Source organism: Neoarius graeffei, chromosome 23, assembly GCF_027579695.1.
Source record: "Neoarius graeffei isolate fNeoGra1 chromosome 23, fNeoGra1.pri, whole genome shotgun sequence".
NCBI classification, from domain to species: domain Eukaryota; kingdom Metazoa; phylum Chordata; class Actinopteri; order Siluriformes; family Ariidae; genus Neoarius; species Neoarius graeffei.
This window is the reverse complement of record NC_083591.1, coordinates 4505842-4532093: the sequence shown is the minus strand read 5'-3', so window position 1 is coordinate 4532093 and position 26252 is coordinate 4505842. Positions and strand designations below refer to the sequence as shown.

The 26252-nt window shown below is 41.8% G+C and overlaps 1 protein-coding gene across 1 annotated transcript in view; it reads left to right on the top strand.

Annotated features, from left to right (window-relative positions):
• cdh7a (cadherin 7a) overlaps positions 1-26050 on the top strand; it is a 449735-nt gene extending 423685 nt beyond the window's left edge. The window contains exon 13 of the transcript XR_009651290.1: positions 25980-26050. The gene's annotated coding sequence lies outside the window, so the exon portion shown is untranslated. The remainder of the gene's footprint in view (positions 1-25979) is intronic.
• The last annotated feature ends 202 nt before the right edge of the window (positions 26051-26252 follow it).

Genomic DNA, 26252 nt, shown 5'->3' with positions numbered 1-26252 from the left:
AAAAGGAAAGAAAACTATATGTCTCAAATAAAAAGATAAAGATTGATAAAGCCACACCTCCTTCACTGTCATTGACTGATCCAAAGCCATACCTTCTTCATTGTAAATAACTGATCCAAAGCCACACCTCCTTCACTGTACTGAAAAACAAAGCCACACCTACTTCACTGTAACTGAGTGATACAAAGCCACACCTCATTCACTTTAAATGACTGATGTAAAGCCACACCTCATTCACTATAACTGACTGATCCAAAGCCACACCTCCTTCACTGGACTGAAATACAAAGCCACACCTCATTCACTGTAACTGACTGATCCAAAGCCACACCTCCTTCACTGTAAATGACTGATCCAAAGCCACACCTCCTTCACTGTAAATGACTGATCCAAAGCCACACCTCCTTCACTGTACTGAAATACAAAGCCACACCTCCTTCACTGTTACTGACTGATACAAAGCCACACCTCCTTCACTGTACTGAAATACAAAGCCACACCTCATTCACTGTCACTTACTGATCCAAAGCCACACCTCCTTCACTGTAAATAACTGATACAAAGCCACACCTCCTTCACTGTAACTGACTGATCCAAAGCCACACCTCCTTCACTGTAAATGACTGATACAAAGCCACACCTCCTTCACTGTAAATGACTGATCCAAAGCCGCACCTCCTTCACTGTAACTGACTGATCCAAAGCCACACCTCCTTCACTGTAAATGACTGATACAAAGCCACACCTCCTTCACTGTACTGAAATACAAAGCCATACCTCCTTCACTGTCACTGAGTGATTCAAAGCCACACCTCCTTCACTGTACTAAAATACAAAGCCACACCTCCTTCTCTGTAAATAACTGATACAAAGCCACACCTCCTTCACTGTCACTTACTGATCCAAAGCCACACCTCCTTCACTGTAAATGACTGATCCAAAGCCACACCTCCTTCACTGTAAATGACTGATCCAAAGCCACACCTCCTTCACTGTAAATGACTGATACAAAGCCACACCTCCTTCTCTTTAAATAATTGATCCAAAGCCACACCTTCTTCACTGTTACTGACTGATCCAAAGCCACACCTCCTTCACTGTCACTGACTCATCCAAAGCCACACCTCCTTCACTGTAAATGACTGATACAAAGCCACACCTCCTTCTCTTTAAATAATTGATCCAAAGCCACACCTTCTTCACTGTAAATAACTGATACAAAGTCACACCTCATTCACTGTCACTGACTCATCCATAGCCACACCTCCTTCACTGTAAATGACTGATACAAAGCCACACCTCCTTCACTGTAACTGACTGATCCAAAGCCACACCTCCTTCACTGTAAATGACTGATCCAAAGCCACACCTCCTTCACTGTAAATGACTGATCCAAAGCCACACCTCCTTCACTGTAAATGACTGATACAAAGCCACACCTCCTTCTCTTTAAATAATTGATCCAAAGCCACATCTTCTTCACTGTTACTGACTGATCCAAAGCCACACCTCCTTCACTGTCACTGACTCATCCAAAGCCACACCTCCTTCACTGTAAATGACTGATACAAAGCCACACCTCCTTCACTGTAAATGACTGATACAAAGCCACACCTCCTTCACTGTAAATGACTGATCCAAAGCCACACCTCCTTCACTGTACTGAAATACAAAGCCATACCTCCTTCACTGTCACTGACTGTTTCAAAGCCACACCTCCTTCACTGTACTGAAATACAAAGCCACACCTCCTTCACTGTAAATAACTGAGCCACACCTCCTTCACTGTAAATAACTGATACAAAGCCACACCTCATTCACTGTCACTGACTCATCCATAGCCACACCTCCTTCACTGTAAATGACTGATCCAAAGCCACACCTCCTTCACTGTAAATGACTGATCCAAAGCCACACCTCCTTCACTGTAAATGACTGATCCAAAGCCACACCTCCTTCACTGTAAATAACTGATACAAAGCCACACCTCCTTCACTGTAAATAACTGATACAAAGCCACACCTCATTCACTGTAAATGACTGATCCAAAGCCACACCTCCTTCACTGTAAATGACTGATACAAAGCCACACCTCCTTCTCTTTAAATAATTGATCCAAAGCCACACCTTCTTCACTGTTACTGACTGATCCAAAGCCACACCTCCTTCACTGTCACTGACTCATCCAAAGCCACACCTCCTTCACTGTAAATGACTGATACAAAGCCACACCTCCTTCACTGTAAATGACTGATACAAAGCCACACCTCCTTCACTGTAAATGACTGATCCAAAGCCACACCTCCTTCACTGTACTGAAATACAAAGCCATACCTCCTTCACTGTCACTGACTGATTCAAAGCCACACCTCCTTCACTGTACTGAAATACAAAGCCACACCTCCTTCACTGTAAATAACTGAGCCACACCTCCTTCACTGTAAATAACTGATACAAAGCCACACCTCCTTCACTGTAAATAACTGATACAAAGCCACACCTCATTCACTGTCACTGACTCATCCATAGCCACACCTCCTTCACTGTAAATGACTGATCCAAAGCCACACCTCCTTCACTGTAAATGACTGATCCAAAGCCACACCTCCTTCACTGTAAATGACTGATCCAAAGCCACACCTCCTTCACTGTAAATGACTAATACAAAGCCACACCTCCTTCACTTTAAATAATTGATCCAAAGCCACACCTTCTTCACTGTTACTGACTGATCCAAAGCCACACCTCCTTCACTGTAAATGACTGATCCAAAGCCACACCTCCTTCACTGTAAATGACTGATCCAAAGCCACACCTCCTTCACTGTAAATGACTGATCCAAAGCCACACCTCCTTCACTGTAAATGACTAATACAAAGCCACACCTCCTTCACTTTAAATAATTGATCCAAAGCCACACCTTCTTCACTGTTACTGACTGATCCAAAGCCACACCTCCTTCACTGTCACTGACTCATCCAAAGCCACACCTCCTTCACTGTAAATGACTGATCCAAAGCCACACCTCCTTCACTGTAAATGACTGATCCAAAGCCACACCTCCTTCACTGTAAATGACTGATACGAAGCCACACCTCCTTCACTGTAAATGACTGATCCAAAGCCACACCTCCTTCACTGTAAATGACTGATACAAAGCCACACCTCCTTCACTGTCACTGACTGATCCAAAGCCACACCTCCTTCACTGTCACTGACTGATCCAAAGCCACACCTCCTTCACTGTCACTGACTGATACAAAGCCACACCTCCTTCATATGACTCCTTTTCCACATGGAGTCATTGGTAAATTTCTGTGGCATAAGAGGAATAAAACACTTCAGCGTGTATTGTGTGGTAACAATAAATCTTCATCATGATTCTTTTCCTACAACACCACAGCGTAGAGTGTTCTATTCTTGTATTTGATTCAGCATATGAATCTTCTTTCTTGTTTCGACATCATCTTGTTCCTCTTTTCTGGTTTTGTGTTGTGGCTGTCTGCTTTAGCTCAAAGTACGGATGGCTGATGAGGATGTGCAGTTTAAACTGACTGTTTGTGTTCGATTTAGGTTTGGACTGCAGTTTTCAGATAAAGAAACTGTGAAATCATGTCCAACTGCCTCCGGCTCACATTCGTTACATGACACTGGTCTTATGGCAGGCTTAGCGAGCAAACGCGGGTGCTTCAACAGCCTGCCAAGTTCACTTAAAAACTGCCCTGGATTCAGTACAGAAAAAAACAACAAGTGAAGGCAGAAGCCTGAAGAGAAAGTGAAGAACTGCAGAGGAGTGGAGTAACGACAGAGAGAAAAAACAAGAGGGAGAGGGAGAGAGAGAGAGGGAAATGAGTGAGCTAGCCTCTGGCCATGTTGTAGCTCTTGCTGCCATCTCATGCTTCATTAGTTTTCAGCCATTATGAACAATATTTGTCATCCAGTTCGGCCCCTGAAGCTGTTAGTTCACAAGCCACCTAATAGGAATAGGTACAAGACTTCACATGGAATTACACGTGTCTTTCTCACCTGCCTCGATTTTCACCTATTTTTTTATTCTTGTTCTCATGTTAGAATGCTTTGTTGGTTTTAGCTTTGTTATGTGACATGTCCTATGGCCGTGTTGCTGCTTCAGTGCAATGAACATTACGTACATGGAAAGTGTCAAGTTTCAAGAAGGAATCACAGAGTGATTTTCTCAAATTGAACGCGTAATTATCCGTAATAACTGTTTTTGCTACAAAGAGCAACATGATGCCTCTTGATGTTGGAGGGTAACAAGCGTCCCTGAGCCAACATGGCTGGAGTTCAAAGTCAAAGTCCTTGCTGTGCCAGGACCTGGTCTCCCAACCCAGTACTAACCAGGCCCATAAGGCACATTAGGTGGCGCTAATTTACGCTTCTATAGCCCTAGGCCTCTCGCCTATACAGCTAGGATTACAGTGGGGGGGCGGGTCCTTTGGTAACCACAAGAGTTTGACTTCCAACTAACATGCGTGCCTTGCCAGATGGCAGTAGGTACCATTTTTATGATGGTCTTTGGTATGACCCAACCGTGAGTAGTACTCATGATCTCTCGATCGAGAGGCAGACACACTAGCCACTAGGCCAGCTCGCGGTATGGCCGGGGATAAGTAATAATAATAATAAGTTAAATTTATATAGCGCCTTTCAAGAAACCCAAGGACGCTTTACAATAGTAGACAAAGGAAGAAAAATAAATAAATAAAAAATATAATAATAAAAAAAAAGTAAAAAGTCCACCAAGTAGGGGTCAGGATGTAATTCCTATGGTGTAGCAGCCACAGTCCCACCAAAAGGCGCACGAAAACAAGTCCCACATCTCCAGCACCGCCGCTGCAACGCCGTCAGCAACATCACTCAGAACATCACACCATGGATCCACAAAGCGAGCAGAGAAGCTCCGCCACGCAAAGCGCTGGTGTGTCCCAAACCGCCCGCACAGCCGCCGCGACACCACCAAGCAACATCGCTCGGAACATCACGCCAAGCGTTAAAGCACAGAGCGCTGGACAACCATGATGTAAAATGAGCAACGAGCTCACTGCAGTCCACAGCTGGGAGCACAGGCATCACCCATGGCGAACCAAGGCCTGGAGGGAACCGACGCCCAAAACTAGGTCCGGAGCAACAACACCACCACCAGTGGAGAAAACACTCAAACAAACATCAAACTACACAAACACACAGAAAAAAAAATAGAAAAAAAAAACAAAAAAACAAAAAAGCTCCGGTGAGAAGCGGCAGCCAGAACGCGCACGACGTACTCTCAACCGGAAACGGAAAAAAAAAAGTAAGGAATAAAAGTAAGGAATAAAACGCTAAAGTGTGACAACAACATTAAACCACTCCGTCATTGATTATTTTCCTATAACAGTACCTCATGAAGTGTTTTATTCCTCTTATACAGCAGCAACATTATTTATTCAACAATCAAATTAATTTATGAATTAAAGAACAATACTTTTTATCCGCTTAGTTTCACGTTAGTTCCTGTAATCATTTACATCTCTTAGTAATCTATTCATTCAAAACTCCGCCTCCTTTATCATAAGTTATATTTATCGTAAGTTAACACTAATTCTGTGTTAGTCTTATTCCTCATTTCTGCGAGTGCAATATAATGAATTATTATTCATACAGGACACTTTTTCGATGGAATAAAAACGTGTTCTATTCCTTTCTAGCGGGTTTCATTCATTTGGTTTGATAGCATGCAATATTGTTAGCATATCATTTATCCTACGTGTATTACATCACTCTAGTCTACCCAATGGAGAATGAGCGTTGAATATGGTTTACGATATTGCACGGTTGTCAAGACAACATGACGTCACACGTCGGAGATGTAAAACTTCTGCACTAGCGAGCAAATTTGTAAACAAACATGGCCGCCAGGTTTGCTTCGTTAAATACGGAAGATTTTGAGAGAATTTTGAAAGAGAAAGACGTGTTGAACACACGAAAGGAATATGTATGGATAATAATAATAATAATGGCTTTTTTTCATGGTCTATCAGATACCCCTTTTCCACCAAATCAGTTCCAGGGCTGGTTCGGGGCCAGTGCTGGTGCTGGTTCACGACTCGTTCAACTTGCGAGCTAGCTGAGAACCAGTTTGCTTTTCCATAGCTCGCGGTGCTAAGGGAAGACACGTCATTACGTCGTTGTATACGTCAGTTACGTCACTGTATACGTCATTACGTCACTGTATACGTCAGTTACGTTGCTATGTTTGCATAAACCTTGGCGCGAATATCGAAGCAAAAACAACGCGGAAGAAGCAGCAGCAACAACAATAATAATAATGGATGACTTCGCGTTTGTACAGCTGCGGCTTCTCGTCGCTTAAAAATGGCGATCTTTCGCGGTCTTGTTATTGTTGTTGGTCTTAACAACTCCGCCCCCCCGCTGATGTACCATAAGCAGTTCTTTCCTCTGGCCCAGCAGAGAGTTGGTGCTAGCCTGGAACCGGTTTTTCTGGCCCCAGAGCCAGTTCTTTGTCAGTGGAAACAGAAAACCCGGTTCCAAACTAAGCACTGGCCCCGAACCAGCCCTGGAACTGCTTTGGTGGAGAAGGGGAAAGATATATTCCATTCAGCAACTTGTCTTCAACTTGTTCAGTATCATGCTTGCTGAATGGAATATATCTGATATACCAATCAACACCAGCCAATATTATTTAAATGTTGTTGTTGTTGTTGTTGTTTTTAAATGTAATCAGTCCAATCATTTAAAACCATGTTCTTTTTCTTTTGTTGCTCAATTCACCACAGAAGCTATAGCTAACAGTAAGAAGCTAATTACGTACTGTCTGGAAATACACTGACACAAGATTTACATTGTATTGATTGCTAATCAATGTAGAGTTTATCCTGAACAGCAAATGTTGATCATTCTCAGTTAGATTGTTTGTTCTTTCCCATCGTGACTGTACAGAGTTGCAAAATGCCTGTCAGGCAATGGCCGCCACCACCACCTGTGCATCATTGATTCACGAGTCAGATAAATGCCCTCCTGGAAGGTGTTCCAAGTTTATTTTCATCCTTTGAATGTGTAAAACTGAGAAGGAAGTAAAAACAATTGATCAGCCTGAGCATTATAACAGATGGCAACCAACTGTTCGGCGTATTCGTAGCATAAGTCGGAACGTAGCAGGGCACGCAACAGATGATCAATAAGACAGAAAAGCCATTATTACTTCAGATCGCTAGATTATCTACTTTCACAGTGTATATCTTGTCGTCTCTGCTGCAAATTGATTGAGAAATCCAATTAGACCTGTCCCTCGGAGTCGTTTACGAGTTATGAAGATGTATCTGTTAGAATGTGGATTTTTTTCCCCTCTCCTGAATTTATACGCCTTTCCTTCTGAGAAACACAAGGAGGTAACGTTATCAGTGACAGCAGCAGCATCTTACTGAAAATAATGTCCAGATTGGATCATTTTGCTAAAGAGGATTAGATCAGGAAGTGTAATAATATCTTCACCTTGACATGTAGGAGTGGTACTATTTGGTTTATATTAGGTTTACGAGGAGTTTGGAAGCAGAAGGAAATTAAATTTATTATTAAAAAGCATCTCCAGGGCCTTAGAGAAGTATTCACCTCACTTGAACTTTTCCATGTTTTGCCGTGTTATAATCTGGTGCTAAATTCAGGATTTTACATTATGAAGCTGAACAAAATGGGACTGAAGTTGTGCCTGCATAAGTATTCAGTGCAGTGAAGCATGGTGGTGGAAGCATGCTTCTTTGTCTGTTTTTATCACTGATTTTCGCTGACTTGTGCCGGATGACTTGTACCGACAGAGTCACCATAAAGGCCGAATCCCATTTCACCCCTTGGACCAACCCCTTGGCCCTTCCCCTCCATTTTGCGCGTTCACGTGAAGGGGTAGGGGTATCCCAATCCCAGTTAATGCGGAGGGGTAGGGGAAGGGGTAGGGCTTCTGTACCCCTCCAAACGGAGATTTTCCTGGAGCTGACTCAGAACGAAGGGGTTTGAGTGATTTCTCACAATGCCATGCGGATTTCAGCGAGATTTCATGCGGATTTCAGAAAGATGGCGGTTCCCGCGGCGAAAGATTGTCATAAATGTATTTTCTCCATTATTTACGTGTTTTAAGTTGTTATCCAGAGGAAACACGCCGCTTGATTCGCTTTCGAGCTGAGAATGAGCAGCGATTTCTGAAATCCAAGCTGCTGCTAAAAAGCTTTGGGAGTGAGTATTGTTTTCGGTTGCTTGACTGCGTACGTTTTGTTCTGTTATTCTCGCTTTTATTGTTTACATGAGTGTTCTGACACCTCATTCTGTCGGATGTGGTGCACGAAGCGCCAAAGATATCCCATTCAGTGGTGTTAGTTAACAAATCACACCCTGCCAGCAGAGATTTCTGGTTCTGGCTCTGACTGTAGCGGCTGGTCGCAGCCAATGACGCATTTGGTCGCGTTTTGCTAACATAAACGCTGACGGAGGTACGCGATGACGTATGCGATCGTTGAAGGGCTATCCCAATACGTAGGGGTTGAATTTCAAGCCCTATCCCTTGTAGCTCAGTTTCAAGGGGAAGGGCCAAGGGGAAGGGGGAGGGGGAGGGGTAGAAATTAGAATTGGGATTGGGCCTTAGTCTTTCTATTCTTCGTGTTCACATGACGTCACGCTTATTTTCCAAACCGGAAGTCCGCCATGTTGGATGATAACAACAACCAAGATATCAGCGCTTCACGTATGAGCTGCTGCAATGCTTCATGGTTTTCTTTTGACTTCATTGCGTTTGAAGAAAGACAGTGCCGACTTTGCGTGCAGGATATCATCGCGGTAATGATACTACTCATGACAAAGAGAAACGGTTCTTCAGAAAGAATTCCCAAAATAATTAAAAACGGCGACAAAATGAAGACAGGTGAAGAACTGTCCAGAGAATGCCATGTGTACGCTGTGGTTCAAAAACATTCATCGTCAAGACTTAACTGAGGAAAAAGCTAATTACACCAACATGTGTGTGTGGTGATCACTTTATATCTGGGAAGAGTTCATTGCTAAGTAAAGCTGTTTTCTGTTGATTAAATTGAACTTTTGAGCTTTAGCATGAGCACTCTGCTTCTCACGTCGCAGGAGCACCGGCAAACAAATCCAGATTGGGCACCAACACTCACATTAGGACACGATTAGATCAAGATGAAAACTCATCTCGCAGTATCAAGAAGCAACAGGATAAATGAAAGATCTGCCAAGAAAGCCAGATTAGAAGCAGTGCGAGAAACCTTAGTGAGTTTGGATACACAAGGACAACAGTGTGGATCAGCTTTGCCAGATGAGATATTAGCGATGCCGTTCCAGTAACCCAATAATTTCGTTCTACTTATGGGGGTTTTTTGGTTGTTTTTTTGTAGATAGTTGACAATATTAGGGTATTCGATCAGTGGTAATGAGGCTAAATCCTCTGTATAATCGGCCGGCTTTAACATACACTGTAAAAAAAAAATCCGTTGTTTTTACGGAAAAATACTGGCAGCTGTGGTTGCCAGAATAATCCTGTTAAAAATACAGTGAAATGTAAACAACATTACAGAATAACGTACATTTCACTGGGATTCTATGTACAATTAATGATTACCTGTAAAATTTACATTTAGTTTTCAATGTGCAATAATTAATACATAACTGTTAATTTTACGGATATTCATTGTACAATAAAAAAGCATCTAGGAATGAATTGCGAGTGTTCTCGATTATTGGTTTTTGTGGCTCCAAAATGATGGTTACAAGCAATGATCTACTAGACAGATATTTTATTTGATTTAGAGTTTTACGAAATGTGCCGGAGAGCCTCTACTGACATTTTTTTATTTTTTTAACAGGGCAATGATGTAATTTTAACTATCACATTCTGTTTTAGTATTACAGTTTGTCTGTGTTTAAACTACAACAATTTGTAAATTCTACAAAAAAAATGATCAATTCAACATATTCTTACTATTACATTAACAGTGGTATTTGGTTAGGAGTTTTACAGTATATTGATGTAAATAACACACTGCTTCATTGTTTTTGTATTTACAGTTTTTTTATGTCATGATTTTACATAAATTCACTGTTAATTCTACGGACATTTTTTACGGCTCAAAGCCACAAATTTCAACTTTGTCTCTGAATCTTGACTTGGCAGAAGACTCCAGAGAATCAGAATATTTCAAGAAAGTCAGAGATGCATCACAGTTATTGTTCGCACGAGCAGAGGTGGACAAAGTACCCAACTTCATTATTTAAGTCAAAGCACAGATCCCGCTGGTCAAATGTTACTCCGATACAAGTGAAAGTTGTACAGTCAAATTTTTACTGAAGTTAAAGTACTGAAGTACTTGCTTTTAAAAATACTTAAGTATTAAAAATTTATTTTCTGTCAACGCATCGTTGTATTATTGCCACAACGCTTACAAAACCTAATGCCGTTACCAAAGACAGAAATGTGAATTCGCAAAATGAACGCATGCTGTGCCATCATGGTGGTTTAACGTTAAGCGAGCTAGTCAGTGAAACTCCACCTGACATGCTAGCAAACTCTTTTCCAACTCAAAATCATATTGGGTAGCTAACGTTACTAGAAAAGAAAGATTTCTACATTCTGTTTATTTGGTAAGATTAGGCAAAAACATATTTCTGAAAGGACTTCTGATAAGTTAACGTTATTCATGTTAGCGTAACTCTGTTTTTACACGCTAACTAACACTGTCCAAGTTAACTAGCTATGTGTTAACGTTAGCCGTGGACAAGGCTACGGCAACTTGGTGGGAAAACCCATAGAAAGTCATTTGACTAACCAGACTGCATAGCTATTGCAACATTACCGCTACCTCTAAAAGCACAGACAACTATGTTGCAAGCTTTCTATTGGAATAAACCGTTTATATTCCTCAATATGCTTCCGCAGGTCAGACGGCGGGCGGCACGGTGGTGTAGTGGTTAGCGCTGTTGCCTCACAGCAAGAAGGTCCGGGTTCGAGCCCCATGGCCGGCGAGGGCCTTTCTGTGCGGAGTTTGCATGTTCTCCCCGTGTCCGCGTGGGTTTCCTCCGGGTGCTCCGGTTTCCCCCACAGTCCAAAGACATGCAGGTTAGGTTAACTGGTGACTCTAAATTGAGCGTAGGTGTGAATGTGAGTGTGAATGGTTGTCTGTGTCTATGTGTCAGCCCTGTGATGACCTGGCAACTTGTCCAGGGTGTACCCCGCCTTTCGCCCATAGTCAAGTGAAGAGTCAAGTGAGACAAGTAGTGAATCTGCCGGTAGGAGGTATCCTATAAGAGAGAGGAGAAAAACGAGTTATTTAAAGGATTCTGTAACCAACAACGATGATAGTGATGGGATTCATATCACCATTGATTACTGTTACAGAGCAATGTGTGGTGTCCCACATACATTTAAGGAAGCTATGGAGTCAACTAACTCAAAACAGTGGGTTAAAGCTATGGATGAAGAAATCCAGTCATTAAAAGAAAACAACACATTTACTCTGACTACTCTGCCAAAGGGTAAGAAAACAGTGGGGGGTAAATGGGTTTATTCTGTTAAGAGTGACATCGAGGGTAAAGACAAGTACAAAGCAAGGTTTGTAGCAAAGGGTTACAGTCAGGAGATGGGAATTGATTATGGTGAAACTTTCTCCCCAACAGCCAGTTTGACAAGTGTAAGAGTATTGCTACAAAAAGCTGCACAGGAGAACCTGTTACTCCATCAAATGGATGTAAAAACAGCGTATTTACACGCTCCCATTGATTATGAGATCTACACAGATCAACCAGAAGGTTATGAAGAAGGGGAAGGTCTGGTGTGTAAGCTGGAGAAATCTTTGTATGGTCTAAAGCAATCTGGCCGAAACTGGAATAGGATTTTACATCACCGTCTAACTGAAAATGATTTCACACAAAACCCAGCAGATCACTGTGTCTATGCCAAGGAGACATGGGCGGATCTACCGGGGTGGCATAGGGTGGCAAATGCCACCCTAAAAGAAAGCCTTGCCACCCCTGCTGCCACCCCAGTTGGCAGCGACGAATTCAAAGAAAAATTACGGCCAATTTGACATTTACATGCACAAATTTCCAATGTCCGACTGCGGCGAATGCAGCACGAGATAACGCCAGAGATTGGTTGTTTTGGAAAATTGAGAGGCGCGAAGCGAGGGAGCCAGGAGTCGCGAGGAAAGGAGACACGAGAGGAAAGAGGTAAAAGCTGATTAACTATCTATCAAGAAATGAAATTATAATGAATGAACAGTGCTAGCATAGTTGCGATGCTGATTTTGAGAGGATAAAAATCAGGTTGGAGAACGTTATTTAGCTAACTATGCATGTAATGTTAGCTAGGTCTGACATTAGTTTTGTGTAAAGTCGGCCACAAAAGTTAATATTGATTCAACGTCTGTCAAGGAAAACATTGTAAAGTTACTTTGAATCCTACATAAAATCATAAAGACTTATTTGCGGTCGACTATGACAGAAAAGAGACTATCAAGTTTGGCTGTACTCAGCATTGAATCAAAGCGCACAAAAGCATTAGATCGTGATAAATTTGTGAAGCGTTTTGCTGAGCAACATGGAAATCGCCGCATTCAGCTGTTGTAGGCATGACAAGTTCATGTTATGCTCACTCAGCCCGTGCCCTTTTGTAGTGTGTACATACTATTTGTCATCTAACTGTGATTAAATTCAGTATATATACGTCTGTAATACATTGCCACCCCTCAAAAATTCCTGCCCCCCTCTTGCCACCCCATAAATATTTTTCTAGATCCGCCCCTGCAAGGAGACAAAACATGGAAAGGTGATTATGATAATCTGGGTGGATGATTTGATAATTGCAGCCAGCAATGAAAAAGTAATGAAGGATGTACAGTAAAAGAGATGCTTTCAGAAACATTTAAGATGAAAGATCTAGGTAGACTGGAGCATTTTCTTGGTATTGATTTCACTCAGTCTGATCGATGTGTAAAGATGTCACAGGAAGCATATGTCCATAGGATATTGGAGAGGTTTAATATGCAAAACTGTAAACCCAGGGAAACTCCCTGTGATCAAAAGCTGCACTACACAGAAGACGCCGTTAAGATGTGTGATGTTAAGATGTATAGAGAAGCTGTCGGCAGCCTAATATATTTAACAACATGTACACATCCAGACTTAAGTTTGGTGGTAAGCAAGCTATCACAATATTTTTCTGAACCAACAGAGGAACAGTGGGTAACTGTGAAGCATGTACTACGATACCTCAGAGGCACTAAGAACAAGGAGTTGTGTTTCAGGAGAAATGACAGAAAGGAGTTAGGCCTAGTGGCCTATAGTGATGCTGACTGGGCAGTTGATACCACTGACAGACGTAGCACCACAGGTTACTGTGTAAGCCGAAGTGAGAACAGTTCTTCAGTTTCATGGAAAACTAAGAAACAGCCTACAGTAGCGCTCTCAACCTCATCTCATCTCATTATCTCTAGCCGCTTTATCCTGTTCTACAGGGTCGCAGGCAAGCTGAAGCCTATCCCAGCTGACTACGGGCGAAAGGCGGGGTTCACCCTGGACAAGTCGCCAGGTCATCACAGGGCTGACACATAGACACAGACAACCATTCACACTCACATTCACACCTACGCTCAATTTAGAGTCACCAGTTAACCTAACCTGCATGTCTTTGGACTGTGGGGGAAACCGGAGCACCCGGAGGAAACCCACGCGGACACGGGGAGAACATGCAAACTCCACACAGAAAGGCCCTCGCCGGCCACGGGGCTCGAACCCAGGACCTTCTTGCTGTGAGGCGACAGCGCTAACCACTACACCACCGTGCTGCCCGCTCTATAAGATGCTTGGGATATTTTTAATCACCAAACCTTGATTTATACTTTTACAGAATTTCATCTTGGACTTGTTTGTAGCTCCTTAGTCTTGATAATGCTGTGTCTTTAGGGATATCGGGATCACATGACACTTTAAGCGGACACAGTTCAGCTCTGCCAAACTAATTACAGTGGTGCTTGAAAGTTTGTGAACCCTTTAGAATTTTCTATATTTCTGCATAAATATGACCTAAAACATCATCAGATTTTCACACAAGTCCTAAAAGTAGATAAAGAGAACCCAGTTAAACAAATGAGACAAAAATATTATACTTGGTCATTTATTTATTGAGGAAAATGATCCAGTATTACATATCTGTGAGTGGCAAAAGTATGTGAACCTCTAGGATTAGCAGTTAATTTGAAGGTGAAATTAGAGTCAGGTGTTTTCAATCAATGGGATGACAATCAGGTGTGAGTGGGCACCCTGTTTTATTTAAAGAACAGGGATCTATCAAAGTCTGATCTTCACAACACATGTTTGTGGAAGTGTATCATGGCACGAACAAAGGAGATTTCTGAGGACCTCAAAAAAAGGGTTGTTGATGCTCATCAGGCTGGAAAAGGTTACAAAACCATCTCTAAAGAGTTTGGACTCCACCAATCCACAGTCAGACAGATTGACACAGTCAATCCACAGTCAGACAGATTACTCCAAAAGCAAAGTGTGTAATAGTCAGCGAGGTCACAAAGGACCCCAGGGTAACTTCTAAGCAACTGAAGGCCTCTCTCACATTGGCTAATGATAATGTTCATGAGTCCACCATCAGGAGAACACTGAACAACAATGGTGTGCATGGCAGGGTTGCAAGGAGAAATCCACTGCTCTCCAAAAAGAACATTGCTGCTCGTCTGCAGTTTGCTAAAGATCACGTGAACAAGCCAGAAGGCTATTGGAAAAATTTTTGTGGACGGATGAGACCAAAATAAAACTTTGGTTTAATTGAGAAGCGTTATGTTTGGAAAAAGGAAAACACTGCATTCCAGCATAAGAACCTTATCCCATCTGTGAAACATGGTGGTGGTAGTATCGTGGTTTGGGCCTGTTTTGCTGCATCTGGACCAGGACGGCTTGCCATCATTGATGGAACAATGAATTCTGAATTATACCAGCGAATTCTAAAGGAAAATGTCAGGACATCTGTCCATGAACTGAATCTCAAGAGAAGGTGGGTCATGCAGCAAGACAACGACCCTAAGCACACAAGTCGTTCTACCAAAGAATGGTTAAAGAAGAATAAAGTAAATGTTTTGGAATGGCCAAGTCAAAGTCCTGACCTTAATCCAATGGAAATGTTGTGGAAGGACCTGAAGTGAGCAGTTCATGTGAGGAAACCCACCAACATCCCAGAGTTGAAGCTGTTCTGTACGGAGGAACGGGCTAAAATTCCTCCAAGCCGGTGTGCAGGACTGATCAACAGTTACCGCAAACGTTTAGTTGCAGTTATTGCTGCACAAGGGGGTCACACCAGATACTGAAAGCACAGGTTCACATACTTTTGCCACTCACAGATATGTAATATTGGATCATTTTCCTCAATAAATAAATGACCAAGTATAATATTTTTGTCTCATTTGTTTAACTGGGTTCTCTTTATCTACTTTTAGGACTTGTGTGAAAATCTGATGATGTTTTAGGTCATATTTATGCAGAAATATAGAAAATTCTAAAGGGTCCACAAACTTTCAAGCACCACTGTATGTGACCTCTAATGGAAATTGGTTGCACCAGAATTAATTTAAAGGTTTCACAATAAACATGGGGTGAAAACTTAGACAATTGCAACTTTTATATGTACAGTACATTTTACCCACTTTGGTATCATGTGCTCTTTTGTATAATCTCACTTAAACCCATTTTGGTTCAAGGTTGCATCATGACAAACGTGAAAAAGTTCAAGACGGGTGAAAACTTATGCAAGCCCCTGTATAATGACATTTCCCTTGGCTCAGTGCCATGCACATCCATTTGGCGTAATCTCATTCTCCGGCTCGGCTTCTCACACTTTCAGATTCTCATCAGAACCTGAACAGCTTTCACTTTTCCAAATCATACCTGAGATCTTACACGTTTTGTCGGAAAGAAATTCAGCATTTACAGGCTGGGGAGATAAGAGACAATCAGAATTCCCAAACACACCTTCGAGATATTGAATTTTAATATGTAGCAATGTTCTTTTTAATCCTCTCTCTCTCACACACACACACACACACACACACACACACACACACACTGCATGGTCAGTGCTTTCACTGGTGCACACTTTGAAACCTGATCAGCTTCAAATGCTCATCCTGCTTTCCGAGTCATGGCAGAATTTCACTCTGCACTGTTTCAGATGCTGAGTAAATCATTTGGTGTTCGAGAGGATGTGTTAGTTTGAAAGGAGATCACCTTTTCCTAAATACTCTCTTAAGATACATTTTGGAAATAATAAAACATAATAATAATAATATTGGGCGGTACGGTGGTGTAGTGGTTAGCGCTGTCGCCTCACAGCAAGAAGGTCCTGGGTTCGAGCCCCGTGGCCGGCGAGGGCCTTTCTGTGTGGAGTTTGCATGTTCTCCCCGTGTCCGCGTGGGTTTCCTCCGGGTGCTCCGGTTTCCCCCACAGTCCAAAGACATGCAGGTTAGGTTAACTGGTGACTCTAAATTGAGCGTAGGTGTGAATGTGAGTGTGAATGGTTGTCTGTGTCTATGTGTCAGCCCTGTGATGACCTGGCGACTTGTCCAGGGTGAACCCCGCCTTTCGCCCGTAGTCAGCTGGGATAGGCTACAGCTTGCCTGCGACCCTGTAGAAGGATAAAGCGGCTTGAGATAATGAGATGAGATGAGAATAATAATACTGATAATAAAATGAAGAATTTTTACTCGTTTTAGTTCCAGTGTGTGAAGAGTGAAGAGTGTGGATTTAGATTTACACTCAGATTGGAAAACAGCATTAATTAACATCAATATTTACCACTTTACATTCGGCTGAGAAGTGCGATCTTCTCAAAGCCGCTGGATACTAATCCGAATCGCACACCTACGGTAGCTGATTGCTGCATTTGCAACGTGACGTTTTCTTTTTCTTTGTGCCAGACAATGAGACTTGACAAGCAACTTGAAACGGGATGAGATGTGATGGTAACTTATGGTGCGTTCATGTGCTATGGGAATTATGGTAAATACCAAACGCCGACATGGAAAGCACACATGAACACCCCCTCTTGTGGTATTTTCCACTGGGCAACTCATAGAAAATTTTGATACACGAGTTGCCGAGATAAGATGAACTTTAACCTTTTCAACATGGCGGCGAGCGGTACAAGACTAGCTTATGAACCAAGAAAGAATTGGTTTTCACCTACGGAAAGCTGACTCTCACCTTTTAAACGAGTCATGTTATGTCTCATCTCATCTCATTATCTCTAGCCGCTTTATCCTGTTCTACAGGGCCGCAGGCAAGCTGGAGCCTATCCCAGCTGACTACGGGCGAAAGGCGGGGTACACCCTGGACAAGTCGCCAGGTCATCACAGGGCTGACACATAGACACAGACAACCATTCACACTCACATTCACACCTACGCTCAATTTAGAGTCACCAGTTAACCTAACCTGCATGTCTTTGGACTGTGGGGGAAACCGGAGCACCCGGAGGAAACCCACGCGGACACGGGGAGAACATGCAAACTCCACACAGAAAGGCCCTCGCCGGCCACAGGGCTCGAACCCGGACCTTCTTGCTGTGAGGCAACAGCGCTAACCACTACACCACCGTGCCGCCCGCCATGTTATGTATATTATATTATTATAATATGTACATTATAGCCTAATACAAAATATTCTGTGGCTGTCCAAAGAACGCCAACAATGATCTAGATACTGGCTACTCTCATTGTGGCTACAGCCAAATTTCCAAAAACTGCGTGGCATTCAATGTGTTAAGAAAATCTCTACTTGTCATGATCAGGAAATATTCAGCATTATTTACCTTTTGACTTTTGATAACTCATATTCCTGCTGCAGCTGATGAACAAGGCAATCTATAATTGTTTTAGCCAAATAACAGGCCTGATTCTGAATCTGGTCCACCATCTTTAATTTGTCAACAACAACAAAAGCATGTGAACGCAACACACTGGTAAATACCACTTCCCAACTGGAAAATATCATCTTCCCATAGCACATGAACGCAGCATTATAGACCCCTTCGCAGTAAACGTCATTCATACGCAAGTGGAAATTGCGCGTGCAGCCTGGACCCAAAAAAGACTCCGAAATGCCTAGTTGTTTTGTTTTCGGGTGTCAGAATCGTAGCAGTGATGGGGGTAAAATGTACAGAATTCCAGCAGGATCTCACCCATTCCAAAAAAATCGCGACGTCTATGACTACAAGCCATCAAACGTGTAGACTGGGATGAAAGCACCATCAAAAATGTGCGGGTTTGCAGCGCCCACTTCATCACAGGTAAGATCAGGCTATTTATTAAATCTTTCTTTTTTATTCTTTCTAGTCTTCGTTTATTGATGTAGCAAAATACTTTGGTAACGTGTGTCTGATTAGCTGGGTCATAGCTACACAATGTAATGAATATTGTTAGCATGTTAACTTAGCTTTGCATGCAGTTTTGTTTGTAGGAGAGGTCTCACTTGACTCAAGCAGTCCAGATTTTGTGCCATCATTATTTGTGTATGCCGAAAATCACAATTTTAAAGCAAGGATGGAAAGGTAAAATTGTGTGCCCTCACTCTAAATGCCAACTTACATTGACTGCTCTAACCTAGCTCCCGCCCCGTTCAGTTTCATTTCTGCTCTCTGCCTCTCGCTTTTTACGCAGCTCTGATTTCTCTTAGCTGCACTCTTTACACTATCATTCCTTTCATGCCATCACCTCCTGCAAATTGCTGTTTAGTGTTGGGATTTGCTGTTGTAGCTAAAGCCACATTGCCATCACATCACTGGCATAATTTGATTAAAACAAAATGAATATGAATGTCCCATTGTTAATCAAGTTGTACATGCCCGCACATAACAGAATCATATGTGTCTAAAGACTTGTAGGCACGAAGTTTTTCGTGGGTGTACACTGAAGTCCTGTCAATAAGGTACGAGTATATATCTGGCCATTGTATACCAGGGAACTTACTAACATCGTCCGTCCACTCTTTAATTAAATACGGATCCGGTAGGCGATGTCCACTTGTTAGAGTTAACTTATTTATGTAGCATTCTCGATCTTGTAACGACAATTGTTTGGCATAATCTGACAGCTCATAATGCCGGTCTATGGGCAGCGCCATTGTTTCTGGGTCCAGGCTGCGCGTGCATCCTGGCAACGGTCGGTTTGTTTACAAACATGCGAAGGGGTCTATACATAGTGCCTTTTAACTGGACGACTGCAATCCATTTCTGATCCTCTAATGCTAATGCGAATGTGAGATACCACTAAAAGTTATTTCAACAGAGCAACAAATCCCAAAAGCAGCAACAAAATTCAATGAATTTAGATCAGTGCTTACAGACAACGAGGTCAACATGTCAGTAAGAAGAAAGATATTGGAAGCGTGTTTTAGATCTCGCCTGGGATATGGAGTACAAGCTTGGCTTCCAAAAGAAGGGCAGATAAGGAAGATGGAAGTGTGTTGGGTTAAATGTTTGAGGAGTCTGGTGAAAGGTGGGTGGATGGAGAAGACATAATTTGTGTCTCCCAATGATGACACACAGAACATTGTGAAAACCAGCCCCCTGTGGAATTTCATCTGTGTACAACATCTGAGGCATATTGGACACACAGTGCTGTGCAGAAGTCTTGAGGCCAATTTACGCTGACAACCCAGTCCTCGCAGATAGCGTCGCAGACAGTGTCTGCGTAGCCCCCCCACCTTCGCAGACGCTCTGCGCGCACCTCCCAAAAATTGTGACCACCACAGAAGCCTCGCAGACAGCGCCGCAGACAAGAGGGCTCTGATTGGTCCACTCTACATCTGCTGTACATGCACTTCCGCTTCCCTACTTTCCCGGTTTGGTTTGTTTTCACAACCGGCATTTTTAAAAACACGAGCGAAGATGGAGCAGCACGAAGAGCGGTTGACTGAGGAAGTACGTACATCTATACGACTCCAGTTCTAGTCATTATAAAAAAAAAAAGTTCTAGTCATTATAAGTAACCGGAGGATAAACACTCCACTAACCACACCCACCAACTACTCCTAGCGACTTCGCGCCCCCTTGCGTTGTGGCGGTGAATAACATCGTGCACGCCTATTACTCCCCGCTCAACGATAAATTACAACTGTCTGCGAAAAGCTATCTGCGAAAGCCTTGTCGCAAGAGCATGCAGAGGCCTTTAGGCACATGTAAAGAAATGCTGTAGACGAAAAATAGCTTCAAAAATAATGAAATGAAACATTTCAACATTAAAGCTAGACGGCCTTTCGATTTCATAAAATCAGTGAAATTTAGTTCCATCTGAAATGTGGTGATTGTGATATATGTTTATTTCTGTAATATTTCACAAAATATCAGGCCATTCTGTGGCTGGGAAGTTATTTAATTTGAGGAGATTAAAGCAAATAATGTGCATGAAATCGTTCGCTTTGCGCAGTCAAGCAGACAGAAGAAGTCCATGTGTGTGCGCATGCACAGGTTTACCTTTGACATCATTCTGTCGCTAAACGAACAGCTGATCACACCGAGGTGCTCGCTGAGCACCGATATTTATTAGTTTGATATTTCCTGCGTTTCTTTTCCTTCATATATAACATAACGTCTTTTCTTCTTCTCACGTTCCATTACTGTAGTCAGTCTTTCATGTTTCATTCGCACACTCACGTCTGCCATTTTTCTCTCCTGTTTCAGATTTGTATCCCACAATGCCTTGCGCGAACAGGGAAAGCCCACCACATGATGCATGATGTAGTATCTTGTATCGGGTCATGGTGAAGCAGGAAAAAATAGTGGAGAATTTAGGGCCACGTGGAGATAAATTCATTAATTGGTCTGTTAAAAAAATAATAATACAATTGGAAGTCTGTGATTCGAATTCAGTAGCTTTCGGTCACTAAACAAAAATAATTAGGTGTCAGGGAAAATTCTTCTTAAGGCCGACAGTTGAAAAATCTGAAAGGCCGTCTAGCTTTAAAAAATACTATAAACGATAATCAGTGAGCCATAATAAATGAAACAAAGTCAATATTTGGTGTGAGATGAAATTTCCTTTGCTTTAAACAAAAAATATCCGTCTGAGGTCCAGTGAGTGCAGTTCTATGCGGAAATGAGCTGTAGGTTTTACTGAGCATCTTCCAGAACCAGCCACAGTTCTTCTGGACACTTTGATTCTCGCACTCGCGTCTTCATTTTACACCAAAACCCAGCGGCCTTCATTATGTTTTCTTTTTTCATCTGAAAAGTGCTCTCTTATGGAATACGCTGTTCAGATACAAACATTTTTTTTTCTGTAACATTTAATTTTGTGCTGGGGTGAAAAAAAAACATTTGGAATTCTAAAATGTTTTTGTAATGTTTTGACTTGATAATATAGAAGTCGGGGGCGGCACGGTGGTGTAGTGGTTAGCGCTGTCACCTCACAGCAAGAAGGTCCGGGTTCGAGCCCCGTAGCCAGCGAGGGCCTTTCTGTGCGGAGTTTGCATGTTCTCCCCGTGTCCGCGTGGGTTTCCTCCGGGTGCTCCGGTTTCCCCCACAGTCCAAAGACATGCAGGTTAGGTTAACTGGTGACTCTAAATTGACCGTAGGTGTGAATGTGAGTGTGAATGGTTGTCTGTGTCTATGTGTCCAGGGTGTACCCCGCCTTTCGCCCGTAGTCAGCTGGGATAGGCTCCAGCTTGCCTGCGACCCTGTAGAACAGGATAAAGTGGCTACAGATAATGAGATGAGAATATAGACCCCTTCGCATGTTTGTAAACAAACCGACCGTTGCCAGGATGCGCGCGCAGCCTGGACCCAGAAACAATGGCGCTGCCCATAGACCGGCATTATAAGTTGTCAGATTATGCCAAACAATTGTCATTACAAGATCGAGAATGCGACATAAATAAGTTAACTCTAACAAGTGGACATCGCCTACCGGATCCGGATTTAATTAAAGAGTGGACGGACGATGTTAGTAAGTTCCCTGGTATACAATGGCCAGATATATACTCGTACCTTATTGACAGGACTTCAGTGTACACCCACGAAAAACTTCGTGCCTACAAGTCTTTAGACGCATATGATTACGTTATGTGCGGGCATGTACAACTTGATTAACAATGGGACATTCATATTCATTTTGTTTTAATCAAATTATGCCAGTGATGTGATGGCAATGTGGCTTTAGCTACAACAGCAAATCCCAACACTAAACAGCAATTTGCAGGAGGTGATGGCATGAAAGGAATGATAGTGTAAAGAGTGCAGCTAAGAGAAATCAGAGCTGCGTAAAAAGCGAGAGGCAGAGAGCAGAAATGAAACTGAACGGGGCGGGAGCTAGGTTAGAGCAGTTAACGCAAGTTGGCATTTAGAGTGAGGGCACACAATTTTACCTTTCCATCCTTGCTTTAAAATTGTGATTTTCGGCATACACAAATAATGATGGCACAAAATCTGGACTGCTTGAGTCAAGCGAGACCTCTCCTACAAACAAAACTGCATGCAAAGCTAAGTTAACATGCTAACAATATTCATTACATTGTGTAACTATGACCCAGCTAATCAGACAAACGTTACCAAAGTATTTTGCTACATCAATAAACGAAGACTAGAAAGAATAAAAAAGAAAGATTTAATAAATAGCCTGATCTTACCTGTGATGAAGTGGGCTCTGCAAACCCGCGCATTTTTGATGGTGCTTTCATCCCAGTCTACACGTTTGATGGCTTGTAGTCATAGACGTCGGTGATTTTTTTGGAATGGGTGAGATCCTGCTGGAATTCTGTACATTTTAACCCCATCACTGCTACGATTCTGACACCCGACAACACAACAACTAGGCATTTCTGAGTCTTTTTTGGGTCCAGGCTGCGCGCGCAATTTCCTCTTACGTATGAATGACGTTTACTGTGAAGGGGTCTATTGAAGTTATAAAATAGAAATCTATAACAAAGTTTGTATAAAAAAATAGGGGGGCTAAGACTTTTTCACAGTACTGTATGCGCATCTGAAAACACCACATACATTAAAAAAAACCCTGATATTTGACAAACCTACCAGAAAATATTATCATGGCCCGTGGATAAAGATCTCAGAAATAACACACTTACCGATTGAACAAGTGAAGAAGTTGACAGTCAGAGTTGGAGTTCACCGAGTTTGTTCATCATCGAACTGCCTTGTCTCACTCGCTTCAGTGAAGTTTATGGAGGAACCCACAGGACAGGAAGGGGTTGATTAATTTTCTTAATTTTAACAGCAGCTCATTCTTATACTTTATCGTTTCTATGGAACGCTAATTCTCAGGACTTCAATGGCTGTTCACAAAGAAAAATCATTGAAACAATTACGTTTTCTGGAAAGAGATGTTTGTTGAAGGTTTATGGAAAGAGTCTCCAGTCTCAGCGCTTTGTAACAGACTTAAAGCAGAAACTTTCAGTGTCTTGACATCTTCAGGACGGAGTTTACACTATTTACAGTTTCTCGACAACACAAAGCTGTGGGGTTTTGGGGGTTTTTTTTTTGGTGGTTTATTACCTTCAAGAGGAAGAAACAAAAATAAGCGAGTGAGGGAACGACTCCAGAGCTGAAATAATTATTTCACAGATGTTCCACAGTCATGAATGTAATGATAAACAATTAAACAAGTGTCGCCAGGCAAAGCAAACTTCACCTGGCAGCACTTATTTTATATCTATATGTCGATAATGGTAATATTTCTCAATCATCAGCTGTCAGGTTATAGTCCTATGAAAATCCATGACCTTTGACATTGAGTTTGACATTTTAGAGTCATTCAAAGTCAAAGGTCATGGTGCCAAATGAAAGCTCATATGGGACTTCTTATATGTTGATAATGGTAAACATCTGGCTATCATGAACCATTTTAAAGTTATAGCCCTTTGAAAACCCATGACCTTAAGTTTGAGCTTTCAAGGTCAAAGATCATGTTGCCAAATGAAAGCCCATATGGCACTTCCTATAAGTTGATAATAGTAAATATCTGTCTACAATCAACCGTTTTCAAGTTATACGGTAGTTCTCTGAAAATCTGTGACCTTGAGTTTGACCTTTCAAGGTCACTCAAGGTCAAATATCATGGTGCCAAATGAAAGGCCATATGGGAGTTCCTATATGCTCATCATAGTAAACATGTATCTATCGGCAACCATTTTTGAGTTATAATGGAAAATGTTATTTTGAACGATGACCTTGATCCCCCTGACCTTTAACCTCCAACCGCTACAGAGACTGTCCAAGCTACCCCATCATGCAACATATGGTTGGAAGCAGAATTGAAAGATGCCCATTATGGTTTTGGGTTGAAGTCAAATGATGAATTTGAAGAAAGTTATCGCAAAAAAAAAAAATTTGACCTTTCTGGTGACCGTGACCTTGACCCAATTACCCTCAAAATCTAATCATGTAAGCCCACCTACGCTGAAAATTTAAAGTCAATCAGTGCAACCGTCTAGACACTAGATTGTTAACAGACAGACACACAAACAAACAAACTGATTACAATACCTCGCCCCGCTGACTCCATTGCGGGCGAGGTAAAAAGTACTACGTGTCATATAATTATAAATTTTAAAAAATTAGCTAATCACTAGCAAATTGCTGTGGTATACAGTAACACGCAGTTATTGGAAAATAATCAATTCTCCCCTTCATCACCATTTCGCAAAATGGTTTGCTGAAGATATAACCTGTAGTGTTTAGATACTAAGTGAATTTCTGAAAAAGAGCCCAAATATAAATGTACTGAAATAAACTATAAAGACTGTGATCCAGTATTTTGAGTAATTGTGTACATTAAAAAAAAAATCTTGTGGTTATGAGATCAGCAGGATCACTTTAAGGCTAATTGTGGATCATCGTGAACAACAATGCTAATGCTTGGTATTCTTTACATAGCATTAAATCAGAAAGGCTCAGTCAGATTTACAGTATTGTATTTAGTTTTAAAGTCAGTTATTTAAAGTATTTCAAGTCATTTTTCTTTCATGTTAGCGACACTGTTAACATTTAATAAACAATAATACAGTTGCTACTTTGCTGTTTGTTAGCATCCACACAACTATTTAGCATCTCGCTTTACGCTAGGTAGAGAAAAATACGATAAATAATCACGGATCTTCACGCTCAGTGTGAAATCTTAATTTTTATCTTTGTGTTTAGTAGTATGCTGTGTTTAGGTGGGTGTTGATTTGCATACGTCAACCTATACGGAATGTCCGTATTTTATACGGATTTGATTCAATAAACGTAGTATACGGGCGTACAAATAAAGTTATACGGATTCTTTAAAAAAACTTCAATATTTATTTAGAGCTATAATCAATTCCCACGATGATAAAAGAGCGCATAACATTTACAAACGTACTGTACACCACAGAAAGCACAAACAGCCAGTAAAGATTCTTATGAAATCGCGCGTTATCTTGTGGTAGCGAGACTTCATTCCACTTCTGATCATGCGCACACTGCATTGAGAGAATCCCGCCAACCGGGAAGTAACATTTTGTTTGAAAAGCATCTTTCCATCTGAGCGACTTTCACTAGCGACTGAAAAGATTCTGAATGGGCACTCCGGCAAGATCAACACAGACACTTGCTGTGACATGCAGCCTCGTGAGGTATTGGTGCAGAGCGCTAAAAAAGCTGTCATGGAGTACAATTCAGAACATTAGAGTGACACTTTGTGTTTTTGTCGAACACTGGAGCTTTGTATTCATTCTGAAGGTTTATTGTTATTAATATTGAATAAAAAGTAACTTGGATATATCATTGTTAATTATCATTTAAATTTTAGGTAAATTATTTTAATTTGCATCTTATAAGGATTTTATAAGGGAAATAAGGATTTTGGAGGTTGGTTATACAGGTTTGATTGACCAAAGGTTGACATGTACGGATTTGTCACTTTTGTCATTTTCAGGAACATTTACCGACCTGCTCCATCTTCATGCTCCTTCCCGCAGCCTCCGTTCCTCTGATGCGAAACTCCTGTCTGTACCATGCAGGACCAAGCACCGGACCTGGGGCGATAGAGCCTTCTCCATTGCTGCCCCCTCCCTCTGGAATTCCCTCCCCCAATACATCCGAGACTGCACTGAGCTATCAATATTCAAATCCCTCCTTAAAACCCATCTCTTTCGAATTGCTTTTAATTTATGATTAACACTGTGTCTTATACCTTTTCTCTCCTTAG